The following is a 25,389-nucleotide window of genomic DNA, read 5'->3' on the forward strand; positions in this document are numbered from 1 at the left end:
GAGCTTAGAACAGTGCTTTGCACATAGTAAGCGCTTAGCAAATGCCACTATTATTATTATTAGGCCACGTTGTTCTCATTGTGGCTTTCACTGTGCTCACTAAAAAAGCATTCATCCAGTGCTCTTTTGTTCGTAGTGTAGAGGCTGCTAGGATTTGAGAATAATTCTTTCCCTGCTGTTGAAAATATAGTTGTAAGAGATAACCTGGGCAAATAGCTGGAGATCAGTTTTCTGCTGTTCGAACCTGAGAGAGAAAATTGGCAGTTCCTTCCCAAACGCAAAGGAAAAACTCAGATTCATCAATAAGAATATGAATTAATCTATTTTTCATAGAATCATAGGATCTGGAAGAGACCTTTAGTGGCCAGCAGTTCCCTGCAGATGAATGAGTAAACTACCTAAGTCACTAACTCACTTTTATTCTTGCAGTTCAGATCAAATAGAAAACCCTGAAACTGGAAAAATTGAGATCCATTCACTTGATGTTGGAAATCGCGGCTCTTTTTCCTTTAGAGGTTACCATCCATTTAATAAAAACAAACTCAGTTGTCTGTTGTAGAGCCAGAGAATGAAAATAATTTCAATGCGTTAAAAGTAGGGTGAACTATATCTGCCTTTTGTAAAAACTTTTTCTTAAATTGTGATTCTATTTTTTTCTCAACGTCTCTGTCTCCACACGTGGAAAGTAGATGGACACATTACAGCTTTGTTAGATATGCGGCTTAGTGGAAAGAGCCCAAACCCGGGGGTTTGGGAGTCAGAGTTTGTGGGTTCTAATCTCGCTTCTGCCACTTATCAGCTGTGGAACTTTGGACAAGTCACTTAACTTCTCTGGGCCTCAGTTTCCTCATCTGTAAAATGGGGATGAAGCCTGTGAGCCCCCCCCGTGGGACACCCTGATTACCTTGTATCTACCCCAGCGCTTAGAACAGTGCTTTGCACATAGTAAGCGCTTAACAAATGCCATTATTATTATTACTATTATATTGGAATAACTAAGAGTATGTAATGGTAGGGGCCAACATTTCATTTTCTTCCCCGGGATAAATGGATCCTGGGCTTCCGAGGAACAGCCAGCGAGGTCTTGTGGAAAGAGCGCAGGCCTGGAAGCCCCTCTAGACTCTAAGCTCATTGTGGGCAGGGAATGTGTCTGCTACCTGGTTCTACTGTACTCTCCCAAGAGCTTAGTACAGTGAACTGCACACAGTAAACACTCAATAAATATGACTGTGTGATTCTAATCCCTGCTCCACCACTTGCATGCTGCGTGACCTTGGACAAGTCATTTGACTTTGCCGTGCATGTTTCCTCATCTGTAAAACCGTGATTCAAGCCCTGTTTTTACTCCTTCATAGTCTGTGAGACAGGACAGTCCTGTGTGGGACAGGAATAACATCTGGAGATGATTATTGAATGAATGAATAATGATAATAATGAGGCCCTACTGAGAGCTCACCTCCTCCAGGAGGCCTTCCCAGACTGAGCCCCTTCCTTCCTCTCCCCCTGCTCCTCCAGGAGCGCTCAATAAACACGATTGAATGAATGAATAATGATAATAATGAGGCCCTACTGAGAGCTCACCTCCTCCAGGAGGCCTTCCCAGACTGAGCCCCTTCCTTCCTCGCCCCCTCTCTCCATCCCCCGTCTTACCTCCTTCCCTTCCCCACAGCACTTGTATATATGTTTGCACACATTTATTACTCTATTTTACTTGTACATATCTATTCTATTTGTTTTATTTTGTTAGTATATTTGGTTTTGTTCTCTGTCTCCCCCTTTTAGACTGTGAGCCCACTGTTGGGTAGGGACTATCTCTATATGTTGCCAACTTGTACTTCCCAAGCGCTTAGTACAGTGCTCTGTACACAGTAAGTGCTCAATAAATATGATTGATTGATTGATTGATTGATATCTTGTATCTGCCCCGGTGTTTAGCATAGAGATTATTTTATATTGGCCCCACAGCTTAGTATAGTGCTTTCTTAACAAATATCACAAGTATCATTATTAGGGTGGAGCTGAAAATAGTCCTACTAAACCTAAATGGCCTTCCAAAGTTTTATGTAGCATGGCTCGGTGGAAAGAGCACAGGCTTGGGAGTCAGAGGTCATGGGTTCTAATCCCGGCTCCACTGCTTGTCAGCTGTGTGACTTTGGGCAGTCACTTCACTTCTCTGTGCCTCAGTTACCTCATCTGCAAAATGGGGATGAAGACTGTGAGCCCCAAGTGGGACAACTTGATCACCTTATATCCTCCCCAGTACTTAGAAGAGTGCCTTGCACGTAGTAAGTGCTTAACAAATGCCATTATTATTATCATTATATTCATATTATTCCTATCATCATTTAAAATAATAGTGATGATAATAGTTAAGTGCTTATTTTGTGCCAGGCACTGTACTAAGCACTGGGAAGATACACGATAGTCAGGAATCAGGTCCCTGTCATACTTGGGACTCAGTCTAAGTAGGAAGGAAAATAAATACTGAACCTCCATTTTACAGGTGAGGAAAGTGAGGCCCAGGTTTCAGAAATCTACCAACCCACCTCCACTGTCATTGGCTTTTTCACATTTGATATTGTCATCTCCATTTTCCAGCTTGATCGCCCTTTTTAGTAACTAATGCCACCCTCCTGTTCTTCCTACGCACACTCAGCTAGTCCATCCATCCTCCCCTAGCCATCTCCATTTTACTAAAGACGTGTATGTGAGCCCGTTGCTGGGTAGGGACCGTCTCTATATGTTGCCAACTTGTACTTCCCAAGCGCTTAGTACAGTGCTCTGCACACAGTAAGTGCTCAATAAATACGATTGAAGGAATGAATGAGTCTCCACCATCAACTGGCCACTTCCTTCTTACCAGCTCCCACCTAACTAGAGACCATCCATCCGCTAAAAGTTTTTGAAAGCAGAGACCACCGATCAGACCAAAGCGAGGCCAAAGACTGAAGATGTGGAAGGACAGCACTTAGACAACGAGCTCCGTGTGGGACAGAGACTGGTTCTAATTTGATAGATGTGCATCTGCCCCAGTGTTTTGAACAGTGCCTGACACATAGTAAGTGCTTAACAAATACAATAATAATGATAATAACAGCACATACTTCCAGCTCACTTAACATGACGTTGCTGGGCTAGTCTCCTTCCATTTTTTAAAATGGTATTTGTTAATAATAATAATAATAATGGTATTTATTCATTCATTCATTCATTCCATTTTATTTATTGAGCGCTTACTGTGTGCAGAGCACTGTACTAAGCGCTTGGAAAGCACAATGCAGTGATAAAGAGAGAAACAATCCATGCCCACAACAGGTTCACAGTCTAGATGGGGGGACTTGTCTGCTGTATGACCTTGGTTAATCAATCAATCAATCGTATTTATTGAGCGCTTACTGTGTGCAGAGCACTGTACTAAGCGCTGGGGAAGTACAAGTTGGCAACATATAGAGACAGTCCCTACCCAACAGTGGGGTTCAGTCATTTGACTTCTCTGTGCCTCAGTTCCCTCATCTGTAAACTGGGGATCAAGACTCTGAGACTTATGTGGGACAGGGACTATTAAGCGCTTACTATGTGGAAAGCACTTGTACTACATGTTGCCAATTTGTACTATATGTTGCCAACTTGTACTATATGTTGCCAACTTGTACTTCCCAAGCGCTTAGTACAGTGCTCTGCACACAGTAAGCGCTCAATAAATACGATTGATGATGATGATGGGGAGGTTACAAGGTGATCAGCTTGTCCCATGGGGGGTTCACAGCCTTCATCCTCATTTTACAGATGGGGTAACTGAGGCCCAGAGAAATTAAGTGACTTGCCCCAAGTCACACAGATGACAATTGGTGGAGCCAGGATTTGAACCCATGACCTCTGACTCTTTCCACTGAGCCACGCTGCTTCTAAGTTAAGCATTCACTAGGTGCCAGGCACTGTATTAAGAGCAAGACGATCAGGTTGGACACAGTCCCTGTCCCACATGGGGCTCACAGTCTCAATCCTCATTTTACAGATGAGGTGACTGAGAAGAAAAGTGACTTGCCCAGGGTCACACAGCAGATAAGTGGCAGAGCCAAGATTAGAACGCAGGTCCTCTGATTCCCAGGCCCAGGCTTTATCCACTAGAACTTGCCACTCCATGCACCAAGAATAGTCTGGAAGTGAGTCCGTGAAGAGTTGGAGTTTCAGAATGGATGAGGTCTACTCTGCACACGGTAAGCGCTCAATAAATACTATTGGATGAATGAATGAACGAGGTCAAGCCTTCCTAGGGTTTGGCTCATCTCACTTTCTGCTTTCATTCCCCAAATTAAGCATCGTCCCTCTTTGGACCCTCTAATGGCTCGGTTCCTCCCCGTTTCTACCGTGCGCTCTCTTCCTCTCTCCGTTTCGCTCTTTTTTGACCTTTCGGCCCTCTCGGCTCCTCTCTCCAGCTCAGATCAAGCTGCTGCCTAGATGTCTTACAGTTTGCGATTTACACTTTCACCCTCACTCCCTTTCCCTCTCTATCCCTGCTAATGGTATCTCCCTCCTCTCTTATCTGCTGCCAAGCCTGTTGCCGCAACAGACTCCAGTGGAAGGGAGATGCATGGAGAGAGCAAGGGACGGAAGTCATTATTTTCCATTCTAGGAGCTTGGGTCTCAAATTTATGGGTAGGCTCTCCTAAAAGAAGCAAAAGAAAAAAAATGAAAAAGGTTATGTTTCTTTTTCTTGCAGGCAGAGCTCCAGGAGTGAGTGGCCATTTCCTCGGCAACGCTTGCAGATGGCAAATGACGTCGAGAAAATGGAAAAAAAAAAACAAACCCCACAACTGAGAGCAGAAACCGCCATATATTATAGATTAATCTGAGAAGTTAGGCTCATGTATGCTGGAAGGCTTAAAAACGAGCACAGAGGATATTCTAGTTCACAAAAGTATTTGGAGAGGGGAAGCAGAAACTTTCATAACGATTAGAAAACGGACTTGAAGGGAGGGATCCTGGAGTCTTTAATTGAAGCCATATGAGCTCTATCCATTTCAATGAATAATTCAGTTTGTGTTCCGCGTCCTTTCTTTTCACTTTTCAAGATAAGATCATTAGCGTATCTGATCTAGCAAGAAGTCTCAGATGGCAATTAGGAGCTGCATTTCCTTTCTGAAAATGTTTCTTTACGTCTTGATGGTTCATTAGGCATCAGTTCAATGCTCGCTTCCTGCAAGAGGTTTTCTTCTTTGAGCCAAGCAAACATGACAGTAGACTGACTCCCATTTAATCGGCACCGGGTTTCTCCCGGAACTTCTCTTTGTGTATTTTGTAGTGGCAAGGGTATCGATCAGTTAGCAGAGAGTCCTGTGCACATTCAGGAACTTCTGATCAATCAGCATCCTATCACTCCCCTAAGGCAGACAGCCGAGCTCTGAAAGATATATGATGGAGCTGAAGGGGGACTGAGAAAAGAGGAAGAGCATGGCTTCCGGGAAAGAATCCAGGCTTGGGAGTCAAGGGACCTGGATTCTAATCCCGGCTCTGCCTCTTGCTTGCTGGGTAACCTTGGGAAGTCGCTTAACTTCTCTGTGCCTCAGTTTCCTCGAGACTGTAAAATGGGGTTTCAATCCTTCCTTAGAATGTGAGCATCAAGCAGTACACAGACTGTGCCCATCTTAATTAACTTGTAACCAACGTCTAGAACAGTGTTTGATGCATAATAAGTGGCTAACAAATACCATAATAAAAGGATCCCTCCCCTGGGATCAATCTGTTTCCCACTTTGGACTATAAGCTACTATTTCTCTAGACTGTGAGCCCGCTGTTGGGTAGGGACTGTCTCTATGTGTTGCCGACTTGTACTTCCCAAGTGCTTAGTACAGTGCTGTGCACACAGTAAGCGCTCAATAAATACGATTGATTGATTTCTCCTGACTTTCTCCCTTGGTTCTTCCCCCCCTCCCAGCCCCACAGCATTTATGTACATATCTGTCATTTATTTATCTGTATTGATGTCTGTCTTCCACCCTCCCCTCCCAGACTGTAAGCTCATTGTGGGCAGGGAGCGTGTCTGCTTATTGTTCTGTTGTACTCTCCCAAGTGCTTAGTACAGTGTTCTGCACATGGTAAGCGCTCAATAAATACCATTGAATGAACGAATGAATGACGCTCTTTCTGGGCAGGGAATGAGTCTACCATTCAATCATTCATTCAATCAATGCTATTTATTGAGCGCTTACGGTGTACAGAGCACTGTACTAAGCATCTGGGAGAGTACAGTAGACACATTCTCTGCCCACAAGGAGACAAACATTAATAGCCCGGTACCTACCCCAGTGCATAGAACAGTGTTTGATGTGTAGTAAATGCTTAACAGAGAAGCAGTGTGGCTCAGTGGAAAGAGCCTGGGCTTGACAGCCAGAGGTCATGGGTTCTAATCCCCGCTCTGCCACATGTCTGCTGTGCGACCTTGGGCAAGTCACTCAACTTCTCTGAGCCTCAGTTCCCTCTTCTGTAAAATGGGGATGAAGACTTTGAGCCCCATGTGGGACAACCTGATCACCTGTATCCCCCCCAGCGCTTAGAACAGTGCTTTGTACATAGTAAGCACTTAACAAATGCCATCATCATTATTATTATTATTAACAAATACAATAAAAAGTGTCCCACTCCTGGGACCAATCTGTTTCCCATTTTAGACTATAAGCTGCTGTGTCGCCCTGACTTGCTCCCTTGGTTCTTCCCCCCTCCCAGCCCCACAGCACTTATATAAATATCTGTGGGCGAGACAGCCATTAATAGCCCTGTTGTACTCCCCCAAGCACTTGGCAATAATGATAGCATTTATTAAGCGCTTACTGTGTGCAAAGCACTGTTCTAAGCGCTGGGGAGGTTACAAGGTGATCAGGTTGTCCCACGGGGGGCTCACAGTCTTCAACCCCCTTTTACAGATGAGGGAACTGAAGCCCAGAGAAGTGAAGTGACTTGCCTAAAGTCACACACTGGCAATTGGCAGAGCCTGGATTTGAATCCATGACCTCGGACTCTGAATGCCGTGCTCTTTCCACTGAGCCACGCTGCTTCTCTACAGTGCTCTGGCACAGTGCTCTGCACAACATAAGCACTCAGTAAATGCAACTGATTGATTGGAGACCTCTCTCTCTCACAGGGCTTGCTAGCTCTCTCTCCCAAACTTTCTCTGGCACCTTTCCTGCTATCTCATCACAGTCATGGCTCCAGCCACTGCCTTCAAGGATCCATTTGAGTTCTATATCTGGCTCTGCCAATCAATCAATCAATCGCATTTATTGAGCACTTACTGTGTGCAGAGCACTGTACTAAGCGCTTGGGAAGTACAAGTTGGCAACATATAGAGACAGTCCCTACCCAACAGTGGGCTCACAGTCTAAAAGGGGAAGACAGAGAACAAAACCAAACATACTAACAAAATAAAATAAATAGAATAGATATGTACAAGTAAAATAAATAAATAGAGTAATAAATATGTACAAACGTATATACATATATACAGATCAGAACCCAGGTCCTTCTGACTCCCAGGACTGTACTCTTTCTTCTAGGCCAGCAAGTCACTTCACTTCTCTGTGCCTCAGTTACCTCATCTGTAAAATGGGGATTAAGACTGCCACTTTGCTGTGTGATCTCAAGCAAGTCACTTCACTTCTCTGTGCCTGTAACATGGGATTAAGGCTGTGCGCCCCATGTGGGACATGGACCATGTCCGATCTGATTAGCTTGTATCTACCCCAGTGTTTAGTACAGTGTCTGGCACGCAGGAAATATTTTATAAATACAATTTTTAAAAATCAACCAATGGTGTTTATTGACCACTTACTGTTTGTGGAGCACTCAATCAATCAATCAATCGTATTTATTGAGCACTTACTGGGTGCAGGGCACTGTACTAAGTGCTTGGGAGCGTACAACACAGCAATATAACCGACAGATTCCCTGCCCACAATGAGCTTACAGTCTAGATTCATTCATTCATTCATTCATTCAATCGTATTTATTGAGTGCTTACTGTGTGCAGAGCACTGTACTAAGCCCTTGGGAAGTACAAGTTGGCAACATATAGAGACGGTCCCTACCCAACAATGGGCTCACAGTCTAGAAGGGGGAGACAGACAACAAACCAAAACATGTGAACAGGTGTTAAGTCATCAGAATAAATAGAAGTAAAGCTAGATGCACATCATTAACAAAATAAAAGAAATAGAATAGTAAATATTGGTGATAAGCACTTAGAAGAGTACAATCCAATGTCACCATAATAATAATGATGGCATTTATTAAGCACTTACTATGTACAAAGCACTATTCTAGGTGCTGGGGAGGTTACAAGGTGATCATGTTGTCCCACGGGGGCTCACAGTCTTCATCCCCATTTTACAAATGAGGTAACTGAGGCCCAGAGAAGTGAAGTGACTTACCCAAAGTCACACAGCTGACAATTGGCGGAGCCTGGATTTGAACCCATGACCTCTGACTCCAAAGCCCGGGCTCTTTCCACTGAGCCACGTTGCTTCTCATGACTACTCCCTTTGCTCACCTTTCCCCCTGTCACAGCTTCCTTCTTGAAGGGCCATTTGTTAAAACTGATAAACGTTCCCGCTTAGCCTTCTTGCATCATCTAGTTTGCAAATTCCTCCGGGAGAGGAACTAGTTGTTTCATCTCCCACCCAAAAATACCATCATAGGTTATGTGAAAAAATACCAAAAAACCTTTTTTTTTTCATCCGGACCTCCAACTCAAGATCATTTCGGGGACTGTAAATGAAGAGGAGTGAAGTGTGCGGTCTGGGTTGTAGAAAGAGAGTAGAGAGGTGAGGCTGGAGGGGGCAAGGTGATGAAGTGCTTTAAAGCCAATGGTGAGGAGTTTTTGTTTGATATGGAGGTGGATAGGTAACCACTGGAGTTTTTTGAGGAGCGGGATGACATGTCCTAAATGGTTTTTTGTAGAAAAATGATCCAGGCAGCAGAGTGAAGTATGGACTGGAATGGGGAGAGACAGGAGGCTGGGAGGTCAGCAAGGAGGCTGATGCAGTAATCCAGGTGGGATAAGATGAGTGATTGCAATAACTTGGTAGCAGTTTGGATGGAGAGAAAAGGGCGGATTTTAGCGATGTTGTGAAGGTGGGACTGACAGGATTCAGTGGTGGACAGAATATGTGGGTTGAATGAGAGAGAGGAGTCAAGGATAATGCCAAGGTTATGGGCTTGCGAGACTCTCCCGAGTGCCTAGTAGAGTGCTCTGCATACAGTAAGCACTTAATAAATAGGATTAATGATATTAGAGGAGCAAAGTGTGCTGGGCAGAGAAGCAGCATGGCCAAGTAGAGAGAGCGTGGGCCTGCTTTGTGACTTTGAGCAAGTAATTTAGCTTTTCTGTGCCTCAGTTCCCGTATCTGTAAAATGGGGATTTGATAACTGTTCTCCCTCCTATTTAGACTGCGGGACTGGGACTTTGTCCAATCTGGGAATACTTAGTAATGCTTGGTCCCTAGTAAGCACTTAACAAATATCACAATTTTATTAATATGATTATGATTCTTATTTTATTCTTCTTCTTCATGTAGTGGGGGAGGAGCAAAGATAAGTAAGGAGGAGGGAACTGATTGTTTGCCTTGAATCCAGCTGTGAGAATTTGTTTGATATGGGGATGGATGGGCATCCACTGGAGACATTTGAGGAGAGGGGAGATGTAGACTGGATTTTTTTTAGAAAAATGACCTGGGAAGCAGAATGAAGTATATGGACTGGAGAGGGGAGAGCAGCAGACAGGGAGGTCAGCAAGGAGGCTGATGCAGTAGTTGAGGTGGGAAGTGAAAAACACTTGAACCAGTGTGGTAGAAGTTTGGATAGAAGGAGCAAATTCTGAAGATGTGGAGATAAAATTGTCAGGACTTAGTCACTTACTGAATCTTTAGTTTCTAACTGGTGCTGAACCAAAGTATCTCCTGCTTTCATTTAAATTATTTTTTCCTTGTTTTATCCCTAATAGCCATAGATAATAACTAGTTAACATCCTCCTCCTAAAAACTCTCCTCATACCTAAAGATCATTAAGTGAACACCAGTTCCTATTACCTTTCCTGTTGAAGTCTAATCATTTTTGTCACTCTTCTCTCTACAGAGACTAAAATCATCTTTCAAATTAAAAAAATATGCTGGGTCTATAAGGTCTAAAAATTCAACCCAAAGTCTGCCATTTCTTCTTTTGATCCATGGCTTTCTGGCTTTTCTCCTCCACCTCTTGCTCTTCATGGCTCTCCCAAGATACGGACCTCCAAAACCATTCTAATAAGACCTGATGCTAGAATTTTCAGCCAGATCCTTCGGGGACATTTCCATCAGTGATTTATCATGGCAAGACGGACATCATTCATCACTATGTATGAATTTTCTCTCTGTAGCTTTTTCGTTATTGCAAATATTTGAAAATGAACTCTTGGGCCAAGAGTTTGTATAAAAAATTAAATCCCAGATCATATTTTCTCAGTGAGGTTGTATAAACTCTGGAAATTGAGAAATATGCAATAACTCTTTCTTAATTCAGCCATCCTATTGGGAAGTCCCTTACTTTAACCACATATTTTTCAGGAACATTCGGAGGGAGATAGTGCTAGAGGTGGCAGTCAATAGTTAAGTAGTCATGGAACAGTAAATTCACCTTGAGACCACGAAGGTGACCATAATAGCTTCCCTCAGGTTTTTTAAATGTCCCACAAAGATAAGTCTTGCCTCAAAATTCTCCCACTCCTTCCAAGATGGAGTATGGGAACCTTTACTGAAGGATTGCTGAAGTCTGGAATGTGCCCGTCAGAAAAATGTGAGGGTCCGCAGAAGTCTTTGTCTGCATCTAAATCAAGGCTAGAAATGACTCCTTTAGACAGGGATAGTGCTCAAAATAATTCTGATGGAAATGAAGCGGGTTTGGATCTCAGAGAAAAACAGTCCTGTTTCAGAAATGCTAAAGAACATGAAATTCCCCAAGATTTAAAGGGAGCTTTAGAAAATAAAGTGGTGGAAAACATATCGGGTCCCCGATGTATTAATATGTCAACTGAGCACATAGCTTCATCAAAAGTTAGTCCTGTGGAGAAGACACAGCATCCAAAAGTCTTCCTTCCCATTCTGATCTTAGAACAGGGGTCTGTGAAGGGGGCTGAAAATCTGGGAATGTACCTTTGACCTCCTGGCTTTTTTAGCCAATGCTGAAGTGCAGTTTGTTGGGAAAAGCGTGTCAGATGTTGGCTGTGGAGCAGGGTTGTTTGTTATCACTGCATTAAAGGGAAAAGCTGAATAAGTTCACTTTCAGGACTATAACAGTACTGTGATTAATGAGCTAACCATCCCCGACGTAGTAGCTAACTGCACTTTTGACCGCCGAGTCGGTGAGGTTGAGGAGCCTGATCTGAAGAGATACAAGACCTCCAACTCACTGGCCAAACTTTTGTGGAGTTGTCGCTTCTTTTCTGGGGAATGACTTGAATTTACCAAGCAAGTGCTCAGCAGTGAAAAACCGCACAGGAACTATGACATCACTCTCACGTCAGAGACCATCTACAATTCATTCATTCATTCATTCAATCAATCATATTTATTGAGCGCTTACTGTGTGCAGAGCACTGTACTAAGCACTTGGGAAGTACAAGTTGGCAACATATAGAGATGGTCCCTACCCAACAGCGGGCTCACAGTCTAGAAGGGGGAGACAGACAACAAAACAAAACATATTAACAAAATAAAATAAATAGAATAAATATATACAAATAAAATAAATAGAGTAATAAATACGTACAAACATATATACATATATACCGATGCTGTGGGAAGGGGAAGGAGGTAAGGAGGGGGGGATGGGGAGGAGGAGGAGGGGAAGAGGAAGGAGGGGGCTCAGTCTGGGAAGGCCTGATTATTAATAATTCAGCTTATTACAGCGCTCCGCACAATGCACTGGTTTCGCTACTGAGTGGAAATGGGCATGTGTTTTTAGCAAGCAAAGCACGGGTTACTTTGGTGTGGAAGGAGGGGTTCACCTCTCTGAGAAGTTTGGGGAAGAAAGGAACTGTATTCAAGATTAGGACTCTCAAGTTAATCGATGAAGGAGTAAAGAGGTTTTTAATTGAGATGAGCTTTAAGCCTCTCAGGTGGTGCCCACCCTCAGAATGTGTATCTAGTTGAATAGCGATGGCTAATAAATAGGTGTTTGACAGTCAAGGACCCCATCTATCTCCTGGCACCTACTCTGAAACCAACAGTGTGTTTATGATTGTTTCTTTCTGTAATGCATACATCTGTGGTGGGCAGGGAATGGGTCTGTTTATTGTTGTATTGTACTCTCCCAAACGCTTAGTACAGTGCTTTGCACACCGTAAGTGCCCAATAAATTCGATTGAATGAATGAATGAACCCTTACCCTTTCAGCACCAGTGGCAAGCTTGAAGCTGACACAGTGTGGCCTACTGGAATTAACATAGGAGTCAGCAGACCTGTGTTCTAATCACAGCTCTGCTACTCACCTGCTGTGTGACCTTGGGTAAGTCACTTATCTTCTCTCTACTTTCATTTCCACATCTGTAAAATGAAGACTCAATACGTGTTCTCCCTCCCCATTAGACAGTGAGCCCCCAGTGGACCGGGGAGTGTGTCTGATCTGATTCTCTTGTTTGTACCCCAGTGCTTGGTTTATCTCAAGTGGTTCATAAATGTCACAGTTAATATTACTGTTATCACATGGCCGGGAAAGGTAGAATAATAATAATAATGGCATTTGTTAAGCGCCTATTACGTGCAGAGCGCTGTTCACGAGGGAATGAATAGAAGGAAGGTGGAAGGAGAGAAACCTTGTAGGCTGCCCAGTGGCATGGCAGTGGCTATTTTTGCTCCAAAAGTTCAATCATGTGGGACCCAGAAAAATCAGCACCGACTCCGCTTCACTCCAGTCAGCAAAGCCCTTTCTTCACCAAACCCCGCTCTTCTCACCTGCCCACACAGCTCACAGCCCCGTGAGCTCAACTCCCTCTCCGGGGGAGTCCAGTCCTTTCCCTGTGGGGGCTATCACGTCCCCAAGCCCCCAGCAAAATAAGCTCACCCCCCTACCCGGCACAGCTATGAAAAAAGTTTTGGATGGCATCGGGTGGCTCTGTGGCTGTAAATGAGAAAACGAACACCCGTGAGGTGTAGCTCGACCTTTCAATTCCAATTTCTGAACACGCCGAGTGAGGTAACTAGCCACTAAACCGGTGCTAATTAAAAAAAACAATTCAAACAGCTATCATCCCTGCCGGCACATAATTATGGCATTTATTAAGGCCGTACTGTGAGCTAAATGCTGGGGTAGATAAGAGGCTAGCAGATCAGACACAGACCTTCTCCCACACCGGACTCACGATCCCCTCTAATAATAATGACTGTGGTATTTGTTAAGTGTTTACTATGTAACAGACACCGTACTGAGCGCTGGGGTGGATACGAGCAAATCAGGTTGGACACAGTCCTTGTCCCACATGGGGCTCACGGCCTCAATCCCCATTTTACAGATGCAGTAACTGAGACACAGAGAAGTGAAGTGACTTGCCAAAGGCCACACAGCAGACAAGTGAGGGAGCCGGGATTATAATCATCATCATCATCGATCGTATTTATTGAGCGCTTACTATGTGCAGAGCACTGTACTAAGCGCTTGGGAAGTACAAATCGGCAACATATAGAGACAGTCCCTACCCAACAGTGGGCTCACAGTCTAAAAAATAATAGTCTAATAAATAATAGCAATGGTTCTGGTATTTGTTAAGTGCTTACTGTGTGCCAGGCACCGTGCAAAGCGCCAGGATGGATACAGGCCAATCGGGTTAGGCACAGCCCCTGTTCCACATGGGGCTCACAGTCTTATCCCCATTTTACAGGTGAGGAAACTGAGGCACAGAGAAGTGAAGTGACTTACTCAAGGCCACAAGGCAGACAAGTGGCAGAGCTGGGATTAGAACCCATGACTTTCTGATTCCCAAGCCCATACTCTCTCCACTACACTACGCTGCTGCAGGAAGCAGCGTGGCTCAGTGGAAAGAGTCCGGGCTTTGGAGTCAGAGGGCATGGGTTCGAACCCCGACTCCGCCAATTGTCAGCTGTGTGACTTTGGGCAAGTCACTTGACTTCTCTGGGCCTCAGTTGCCTCATCTGAAAAATGGGGATGAAGACTGCGAGCCCCAAGTGGGACAACCTGATCACCTTGTAGCCTCCCCAGCGCTTAGAACAGTGCTTTGCACATAGTAAGCGCTTAATAAATGCCATCATTATTATTATTATTATTGTTGTTACTCCATACAGTAAGTGCTCAATAAATGCAGCTGACCGACTGAGGCCCAGAGAGGTGCAGTGACTTGCCAAAGGTCACAGAGCAGGCCAGTGGCAAAGCTAGGACAAGAACCCAAGTTCTCTGATCCCTAGTTCCATGATCTTAGCACTAGGCCATAACAGCCCAGACAGTCCCTTAAATAGCTCAATTTGGCCACAAAACTTGTATCCAGAGAAACCCCCTCCCGAGTATTGTTAGCTGGCCAAAGTGGGGGTGTTTCTAGAGCAAGAACAAATTGCATTGGGAGAAAAAGGTGGAGGTGCAGAATTTTCTGATGTTGTCGGCTTGGCAGTGATACGGCACTCTCAAGCCCCGAAAATTGCCGCTAGGAAACAATCTTTGTTTCCCTGCATTTCCCTGGGCCTTTTACCTGTAACCCCAGAGTTCCTCCGGCAGCGTGGCTCAGTGGAAAGAGCCCGGGCTTTGGAGTCAGAGGTCATGGGTTCAAATCCCGGCTCCGCCAACTGTCAGTTGTGTGACTTTGGACAAGTCACTTCACTTCTCTGGGCCTCAGTCCCCTCATCTGGAAAATGAGGATTAAAACTGTGAGCCCCCCGTGGGACAACTTGATCACCTTGTATCCCCGCAGCGTTATGGTCTGGTGGAAAGAGCAGGGGCCTGGAGACCGAGGACCTGGGTTCTAGTCCTTCACTCACTTATTCAATCACATTTACTGAGAAGTAGCGTGGCTCAGTGGAAAGAGCCTGGGCTTTGGAGTCAGAGGTCATGGGTTCAAATCCCGGCTCTCTCAACTATCAGTTGTGTGACTTTGGGCAAGTCACTTCACTTCTCTGGGCCTCAGTTCCCTCATCTGGAAAATGAGGATTAAAACTGTGAGCCCCCCCGTGGGACAACCTGATCACCTTGTAACCTCCCCAGCGCTTAGACCAGTGCTTTGCACATAGTAAGCACTTAACAAATACCATCATTATTAACAAATACCATCATTATTATTTCCAGATTGATAAAGTGCCATATCAAAATGCTATCACTCAACCTACAGTGTACATTAACTTGTACTTCCCAAGAGCTTAGTACAGTGCTCTGCACACAGTAAGCGCTCAATAAATACGATTGATTGATTGATTAATGCTGTGAGCCAGAAGTAATAATAATAATGATGGCATTTGTTAAGCATTTACTATGTGCAAAGCACTGTTCTAAGCGCTGGTATAATGGCATTTATTAAGCGCTTCCTATGTGCAAAGCACTGTTCTAAGAGCTGGGGAGCTTACAAGGTGATCAGGTTGTCCCACAGGGGGTTCACAGTCAATCCCCATTTTACAGTTGAGGGAACTGAGGCACAGAGAAGTTAAGCGACTTGCCCAGAGTCACACAACTGACAATTGGCGGAGTCTGGATTTGAACCCATGACCTCTGACTCCAAAGGCCAGGCCCTTTCCACTGAGCCATGCTGCTTCTCTGTAGAACCTGAAGTCACTGGAGTTCAACCACTTCTCTAATAGTCCTTGAACCCAGACCTCTTTTGGCCCCTAATCATCCCTCCTAAAATACCTCAGCTTGATTTTCCTCCTCCACCTCCTCCTCAATTCGGCCTTCCTTCCCTCCACCCACAAAGTGAAATAAAATGTTTTCAAAAAGTTACAGAGGGAAACACTTGGTGTCCTCTACCCTTTGGCGCATTAGGCCATTAGGATCGAGAAGCGGCATGGCTCAGTGGAAAGAGCCCGGGCTTTGGAGTCAGAGGTCAGGCGTTCGAATCCCGGCTCCGCCGCATGTCTGCTGTGTGACCTTGGGCAAGTCACTAACTTCTCTGAGCCTCAGTTACCTCATCTGTAAAATGGGGATTGACTGTGAGCCCTATGTGGGACAACTTAAACACCTTGTATCCTCCCCAGCACTTAGAACAGTGCTTTGCACATAGTAAGTGCTTAACAAATGCCATCATCATCATTAGGCCGGTCTCAAGTGACTAGATTTTCTCGAGGTTGTAGTGGAACGCCCTTCGGTGGGCCTAGTGGAAGCAGCTCGGGGTTGAGAGTCAGAGGACCTGGGTTCTAATCTTGACTCCACCATTTGTCGGCTGTGTGACCTTATACTAATCGCTTAGCTTCTCTGTGCCGGTTATCTCATCCGTATAACGGGGATTCAATACGTGTTTTTCCTCCTACTTAAGCTGTGAGCCCCAGTAATCCATTATGATTATCTTGGATCAACCCCGGGGCTTAATACAGTGCTTGATACACAGTAAGTACTGAACAAGTACCACAATCATTGTTCTTGTTGGTATTATTATTCTTCTAACCATGTGTTTAAAGAGAGAAAAAGGCAAGGAAAAAAGACTGAATCAGAACGGTATACACAGAGCGAAAGAGAAAGACAGGGTGGTACATATCCACACATCTATTTGAAACAGGGATACACACAAGAAGAAGCAGCATGGCCCAGTGAATAAAGCACAGGCCTGAGAGTCAGAAGGACCTGGGTTCTAATCCCGGCTCCACCACTTGGCTGCTGTGAGACCTTAGGCAAGCCACTTAACTTCCCTGGGCCTCAGTTACCTCATCTGGAAAATGGGGATTAAGACAGTTGAACCCCACGTAGGACCTGGACCGTGTTCAGCCTGATTATCTTGTGTCCACCCCATGGCTTAGTACAGTGCCTGGCACATAGTAAGCGCTTAACAAATGCCATTAAAAAAATAGCACACGGGAAAAATACCAGTCTTGAGAACCAAACTCCTTACTCTTGCATCATCATCAGTAGCAGTAATAGTATTTATTGAGACCCTCCTTAGTGCTAAGCCCTTGGGGAGAGAATAAAAAAGCAAGGCACAGGATCATGGCGGTTTCAGTCTAATGGAGATGGGCAAACGGAAGAGCTTCAAGGCTGTCCATCCCCTGGCCCCCTCCTACCTCAACTCCCTTCTGTCCTTCTCCAGCCCAGCCCGCACCCTCCGCTCCTCTGCCACCGCTAACCTCCTCACTGGGCCTCGTTCCCACCTGTCCCACCGTCGACCCCCAGCCTATGTCCTTCCCCTGACCTGGAATGCCCTCCCTCTGCACATCCGCCAAGCTCGCTCTCTTCCTCCCTTCAAGGCCCTACTGAGAGCTCACCTCCTCCAAAAAGCCTTCCCAGACTGAGCCCCCTTTTCCCTCTCCTCCTCCCCATCCCCCCTCCCTACCTCCTTCCTCTCCTCACAGCACTCGTATATATATTTGTACAGATTTATTACTCTATTTATTTTACTTGTACATATTTACTATTCATTTTGTTAATGATGTGCATATAGCTTTAATTCTATTTGTTCTGACGATTTTGACATCTGTCTACATGTTTTGTTTTGTTGTCTGTCTCCCCTTTCTAGACTGTGAGCCCATTGTTGGGTAGGGGCCGTCTCTATATGTTGCCGACCCGTACTTCCCAAGCGCTTAGTACGGTGCTCTGCACACAGTAAACGCTCAATAAATATGATCGAATGAATGAATGAATTTAGAGAAGCAGCGTGGCTCAATGGAAAGAGCACGGGCTTCGGAGTCAGAGGTCATGGGTTCAAATCCTGACTCTGCCAAGTGTCAGCTGTGTGACTTTGGGCAAGTCACTTAACTTCTCTGTGCCTCAGTTACCTCATCTGTAAAATGGGGATTAGAACCGTGGGACAACCTGATCACCTTGTAACCACCCCAACGCTTAGAACAGTGCTTTGCACATAGTAAGCGCTTAACAAATACCAACATTATTATTATCGGTGGCTGCAGGATGTAATAGGAAGTAGCTAGACACACTCTGCAGTCTCTGTTCTTGGACCCAGGCATGGAGGGGTCAGTTTTTTAAATTAGACTTCCATCACTTTTGGCCCAACTCCACCTCTTCTTCTACCACTCACACTCGCACACAAACGTTAGTACAAAGCACGTGAACAGACATTCGCACACTTACACAGTCACATTCTCGCAATCATCCACAGAGTGGCACGCACGACATCTCCCTCACCCACCCACGCTTGCACACTCACACAATCACAAGACTTAAGTTTTTTGTTCCCAAAAATGATCCTGCAAGGAGGCAGGTATTATGACGCTGGCTGGCACTTTTCTCGGTTCCAGTTAGTGTAGCAGGGTTTAGTGGCGTCCACGGAGAATAGCTGAATGTGGATGAGAGAGGAAATGGAAAGGACCTGGTGACTTGAGCCTCTCTTCCCTTTAGTAGACTGGCAAAAATGCTTTCGAAAGCCGGTGATAAGAGCATAGTTGTGAAAAGAAGCAGAGTAGCTAGTGGAAAGAGCAGGGACCCAAAGGCAGGGAACCTGGGTTCTAGTGCTGGCTCTGCCACTTCATCATCAATCGTATTTATTGAGCGCTTACTGTGTGCAGAGCACTGTACTAAACGCTTGGGAAGTATAAGTTGGCAACATATAGGCCTCTTGTCTGCTGTTGGATCTTGGGAGAGTGATTTAATTTCTCAGTGCCTCAATCTCATCATCTATAAAACGGGGACTCGGTACTTGTTCTTCCTCCTATTTAGATTGCGAGCCCCATGTGTGGGACAGAGGCTATGTCTAATCTGATCATCTTGCATTTAGTTTGGGGTTTGGTATATAACGAGCGCTTAACAAATACCACAATTATTATGTTGAGAAGGACATCTGGCAGACATTTGGGCAGACCACTAACTAAGCGTGGCTGTCCCACCCATTCTGTGATAGCAAAAAGTGGCTAGTGCCAACTACACTGACCATCATCATCAATCGTATTTATTGAGCGCTTACTATGTGCAGAGCATTGTACTAAGCGCTTAGGCCAGCAGCCAAGCATTAAGGTATGGGGGTTTTTTTATGGTTAAGCGCTTACTATGTGCCAGGCACTGTACTAAGTGCTGGGGGGAGATATAAGATAATCAGATTGGACACAGTCCATGTCCCATCTCAATTTATTGAGCATTTATTGTGGGCAGAGAACTGTACTATGTGCTTGGGAGAGTATAACACAACAAAAAAACAGACACATTGCTTGCCCACTCTGAGTTTGGAGTCTAGAGCTGGAGGCAGACATTAATATAAATAAATTACACATATACGCATATTCATTCATTCATTCAATCGTATTTATTGAGCACTTACTGTGTGCAGAGCACTGTACTAAGCACTTGGGAAGTACAAGTTGGCAACATATAGAGACGGTCCCTACCCAACAGCAGGCTCGCAGTCTAGAAGGGGGAGACAGACAACAAAACAAAACATATTAACAAAATAAAATAAATAGAATAAATATGTACAAGTAAAATAAATAGAGTAATAAATCTGTACAAAAATATATACATATATACAGGTGCTATGGGGAGGGGAAGGAGGTAAGGCGGGGGGATGGGGAGGGGAGGAAGGAGAGAGGAAGGGGGGGCTCCATCTGGGAAGGCCTCCTGGAGGAGGTGAGCTCTCAGGAGGGCTTTGAAGGCAGGAAGAGAGTTAGCTTGGTGGATGTGCGGAGGGAGGGCATTCCAGTCCAGGGGGAGGACGTGGGCCGGGGGTCGACGGCGGGACAGGCAAGAATGAGGCCCAGTGAGGAGGTTAGCGGCAGAGGAGCGGAGGGTGCGGGCTGGGCTGGAGAAGGAGAGAAGGGAGGTGAGGTAGGAGGGGGCGAGGGGATGGACAGCCTTGTGGGGCTGTGCTGTAGAGTGAATAAAGGGAGAAAATCCAAGTACAAGTACACATGGGAGTGGGAGAAGAGGAAATGGAGGCTGAGTCAGGGAAGGCCTCTTGGAGGAGACGTGCCTTCAAATTTGACTTAAAGGTGGGGAGAGTAATTGTCTGCCAGATATGAAGAGGGAGGGCATTCCAGGCCAGAGGCAGGATGGGGCGAGAGGTCAGTGGCAAGATTGACGAGACTGAGGTACAGTGACGATCGAATGAATGAATGAATTAGGTTGGCATTAGAGAATCCAAGTGTTTAGGGGGATTGTAATAGGAGAGCAGCAAGGGAAGGGTACGAAGAGGTGAGGTGATTGAGTGCTTTAGAGCCGATGGAAAGGAGTTTCTGTTTGATGCAAAGATGGATAGGCAACCACCGGAGGTTCTTGAGGAGTGGGGAAACATGAACTAAATGTTTTGGTAGAAAAACGATCCAGGCAGCAGAGTGAAGTATGGACTTCACAGGGAAAGACCGGAGGCAGAGAGGTCAGTAAGGAGACTGGTACAATATCAAGGTGGGATAGGATAAGTGCTTGGATTAACACCATAGCAGTTTGGATGGAGAGGAAAGAATGGATTTTAGCGATATTGTGAAGGTCGAACTGCCAGGATTCATTGATAGACTGAATATGAGGGTGGAATGAGAGAAGAGTTAAGGACAATGCCTAGGTTAAGAGCTTATGAGGCAGCAAGGATGGTCAGAAGGAAGGCAGGGTTTGGATGGGAAGATAAGGAGTTCTGTTTTGGACATGTTAAGTTTGAGGCGATGGCAGGACATCCAAGTAGAGATGTCTTGAAGGCAGGAGGAAATGCGAGCCTACACAGAGGGAGAGAGATGCAGATTTGGGAATTATCCACATAGAAGTGGTAGCTGAAGCCAGGTGAGTGAATGAGTTCTCCAAGGGTGTAGATGGAGAATAGAAGGTGACCCAGAACTGAATCTTGAGGGACACTCACAGTTACGGGTTGGGAGGCAGAGGTGGAGACTGCAAAAGAGGGTGACAATGAGCAACCAGAGAGATAGGAGGAGAACCAGGAGAGGACAGTGCCAGTGAAGCTGAAACTAGATAATGTTCCCAGGAGAAGGTGGCGATGGACGGAGATTAAGGCAGCTGAGAGGTCGAGGAGGATTACCGACCTACTTATTGTCCCTTGTTTTCACTTCAACTGCTGGTTATTCTTTGCTCATGCCCTCTCTCCTGCCTGGAATTCCCTCCCCTACATAGCGGACCATTACTCTCCCCATCTTCATAGTCCTACTAAAATCCTATCACATAGAAGCAACACGGCTTAGTGGATAGAACAAGGGCCGAGAAGACAGAAGGACCTGGGTTCTGATCCTGGCTCTGCCACGTGTCTGCTGTGTGACCTTGGGTAAGTCACTTCACTTCTCTGGGCCTCAGTTACCTCATCTGTAAAACGGGGATAAGAGAGTAAGCCCCGTGTGGGACAGGGACTGTTTCCAACCTGATCAGCTCGTATCTACCCCAGTGCATAGAACAGTGCTTGGCACATAGTAAGTGCTTAACAAATACTATAATTATTATTATTATCTTGCCTAGGAAGGTTTCCCTCACTAAGCTCTTATTCCCCTGCCTCATTTTCTCTCTCTATTGCCTCATTCATGCATGCCCACAGCTCCAACATATCCTAATATACAAACCCTTATTCTTGGTTTCTTCCCTTACCTGTGTTTTATTTTCATGTCTGTCTCCCCAGCTGGATGTGAGCTCCTTGAGGGCATGGACAATAATCATGTTAATAATTCTGGTACTTGTTAAGTGCCGACTAAGTTCTAAACCCTGTTCTAGGCACTGCAGTAGGTACAAGTTAATCAGGTTGGACACAGTCCCTGTCCCACATGGTGCTCACGGTCTCAAACCCCATTTGACAGATGAAGTAACTGAGGCACATAAAAGTGAAATGATTTGCCCAAGGCCACTCAGCAGACAAGTGCCAGAGTCGGGATAAGAACCCATGACCTTCCAACCTCTAGGCCCGTGGTCTATCCACTATGTCATACTGCTTTTCTCAGAGCACGGGCTTTGGAGTCAGAGGTCATGGGTTCAAATCCCGGCTCTGCCAATTGTCAGCTTTGTGACCTTGGGCAAGTCACTTAACTTCTCCGGGCCTCAGTTGCCTCATCTGTAAAATGGGGATTAAGACGGTGAGCCCCACGTGGGACAACCTGATCACCTTGTAACCTCCCCAGCGCTTAGAACAGTGCTTTGCACATAGCAAGTGCTTAATAAATGCCATTATTATTATTATATAGATTGGGTCTATCAACTGCACTGAATGAACTCTTCCAAGCTCTTAGTACTCTACTCTGCACAACATGAAGTACTCAATAAATGCCGCTGATTAATAGACTGGCAGAAAGATCACTCATGCAGCTGAGAATAAAATAGATTTTAGTAAGCGGTGACAGAATCAGAGGGACCAGCAAAGAAGCTATTTTAATAGTCTAGTGGGGAAGTTACTCATGCTTGAATTAAGGCTGCAGTTGAAAGGGAAGGGAGGAAGGGGCAGTGGTGAAACACTACATTCATTCATTCAATCGTATTTATTGAGCGCTTACTGTGTGCAGAGCACTGTACTAAGCGCTTGGAAAGTACAAGTTGGCAACATATAGAGACAGTCCCTACCCAACAGTGGGCATTCATTACCTTAAAGCAGCATGATGTAGGAGAAGGAGAGTGGGACTGGGAATCAGGAGCTTGGTGTGATGGATAGAGTATAGGCCTGGAAGTTGGAAGGATCTGGGTTCTAATCCTGACTCCGCCACTTATCTGCTGTGTGACCTTAAGCAAGTCACTTCACTTCTCTGTGCCCCTGTTACTTCATCTGTAAAATGGGGATGAAGACTGTGAGCCTCATGTGGGACATGGTTAGCCTCCACTTACCCCAGAGTTTAGAGCAGTGTTTGACACATAAGCGCTTAACAAATCCCATCATTATTATTATTAATAATATTAGTGTTGTAATAATATATGATGCAATATGATAATTATAATATAATATAATAATATTAACAATAATGATAGCATTTATTAAGTGCTTACTATGTGCAAAGCACTGTTCTAAGCACTGGGGAGGTTACAAGGTGATCAGGTCGTCCCACGGGGGGCTCACAGTCTTAATCCCCATTTTACAGATGAGGTAACTGAGGAGCAGAGAAGTGAAGTGACTCGCCCAAAGTCACACAGCTGACAATTGGCAGAGCCGGGATTTGAACCCATGGCCTCTGACTTCAAAGCCCGGACTCTTTCCACTGAGCCATGCTGCTTCTATTATTTAGTCCTGGCTCCACCACTTGCCTGTAAATCATGTAATCTCCCTGTACCTCAGCTTCCGCATCTGTAAAATGGGGATTAAAACACCTAACTTCACTCTTAGACTGTGGACACATCTGAGATGAGGACTCTGTACAATCTGATTATCCTACCGAGTACCCCAGCACTCTCCCGAGGGCTTGCCATGTAGTAAGCACTTAATCTATGCCAATATTATTACTGGAAAATCCTTGAAGATTTTTATAACAGTTAAACTCTCCAAAATCTAGAGTTTTGAAATTTATTTTTCTTAGAAAACCACTGCATTTTCTAAAGACAAATAGGAATGGGGAATGAGAGGGAGAAAGGCAAATGAGTGTTTTGGGAGGATTGAGAGAGTAATTTGAGGAGTGAAGTAATGATAGTTATTAAGCGATCACCTTGTGCTGAGCACTATACCAAGGCACTGGGAAAAATACACAGATGAAAATTCGGTATGGATCCTGGCCCTCGTGGTGCTCAAAATCTAAGAATAAGGATTTATTTATTTATTTTACTTGTACATATCTATTCTATTTATTTTATTTTGTTAGTATGTTTGGTTTTGTTCTCTGTCTCCCCCTTTTAGACTGTGAGCCCACTGTTGGGTAGGGACTGTCTCTATATGTTGCCAATTTGTACTTCCCAAGCGCTTAGTACAGTGCTCTGCACACAGTGAGCGCTCAATAAATACGATTGATGATGATGATGATGACAGGTGTTAGGCGCATAAGGAAGAATGAAAGCATATAAGGAAGGATGAAATAATCAGAACACGAAAACATCAAAGGCAATTGAGTAGACAAGGAAGTTCAGTGTATGTGTGTGTGTGTGCCATTGAGGATGGGCGTAATATGCAGTATTTGCCAAAAACCCATTGTATTTTATGAATCCCATCTGTGTCTCTTGATAGGAGAGGCATTTTACCCCTTTTTACACTGTGTTGAAAAAAATAACACAATCAATACTGGGAAACGTGACTTTTCATTGTGAAGAATCGCTAGTTTTTGTAATGGCTTGCATTTTCAAGTGTTCATTCTCTGGCTAAGAAACCTATTGTTGAATTTGGAGTGAAGGGAAAGGAAGGAGGAATGGGGAATTAGTATGTAATTGATTTTGTTTTTTGTTTAAAAGGGCTTCGATTGCCCCGTGAATATCAAGATGTTTCTAAATTATTGGAAGAACACGGGTTAGGAATGATAATTAAAAGCAGTAAATTGGATTGCTTGAAACAGATGAGATACGTTTGATTAAGCCATTAAAAACACTTGAATCATTGATAAGAAAACGGATACCTGCATTGATACACTCACTCCATCAGCAAAAAATTCTATTAAAAAATTCTCCTGGTATCAAAAAATGTCTAAGGACTATAACAGGGTCTGGGTTTATTTAATACAGTCTTTGAACACAGGGAAGAAATGAACTCAAAAACAAGAGTCCTCTCCCCCACGGCAAAATCCTGCTGCAGTTTATGGTGAATGTTATCTGTCAGGGGAGGAAAAAGCCATTTAAATTCAGGCAGCGTAGCTCCTCCAGCCTGGAGAGCTATTTTTAGCTGGAGCAGTAGCTTAATTTAGAAAGTGAGCAGTTGAGGTCCTGTTTTTTTCTCCTACTAGGGATTTTCTTTAAGGACCTTAGATACTTCCATGCGACAAAATGGGGAAAAAGAATCTGGCACACCCTAGCCGTAATGGATATAAATCCATAGGATTGTCAGAGCGGTTGAGCAGCAGGGAATATTGAGATTCAGAAACTGTCTGTGAAATCTGCCTGCAATTATTTTTTATTGTTCGGCCGTTCACCAAGGAAAATGATCTCCCTGGCAGTGCCACTCCCTAGGCGCAGGGTGAATAAAGCGGCTTGTGAACCGCACTCTGCCAAGCCTGATCATCAGCCTTCTCCCCTTTTCCTGCTGCTCCTGAGGAGACTTTTCACCATGTGGATTTTGGCTCCTCAGCCACAGAGACCTGCACTACATAGAGGCTCAAACCGAGCTCTCTAACTGAGATAATAGTCCTAAACATATTCCGCAGGCTGCCGCTTTTTTTCCCAGCTGTGAATAGCTCTGCTCCATTGCTT

The 25,389-nt window shown here is 44.8% G+C and overlaps 1 pseudogene; it reads left to right on the forward strand.

The window, feature by feature from the left end:
* Window positions 1-10,766: 10,766 nt before the first annotated feature.
* On the forward strand, window positions 10,767-24,501 carry LOC119926660 (annotated as a pseudogene).
* Window positions 24,502-25,389: the final 888 nt, after the last annotated feature.

The sequence above is a fragment of the Tachyglossus aculeatus genome, chromosome 1 (assembly GCF_015852505.1).
Source record: "Tachyglossus aculeatus isolate mTacAcu1 chromosome 1, mTacAcu1.pri, whole genome shotgun sequence".
Lineage (NCBI taxonomy): Eukaryota > Metazoa > Chordata > Mammalia > Monotremata > Tachyglossidae > Tachyglossus > Tachyglossus aculeatus.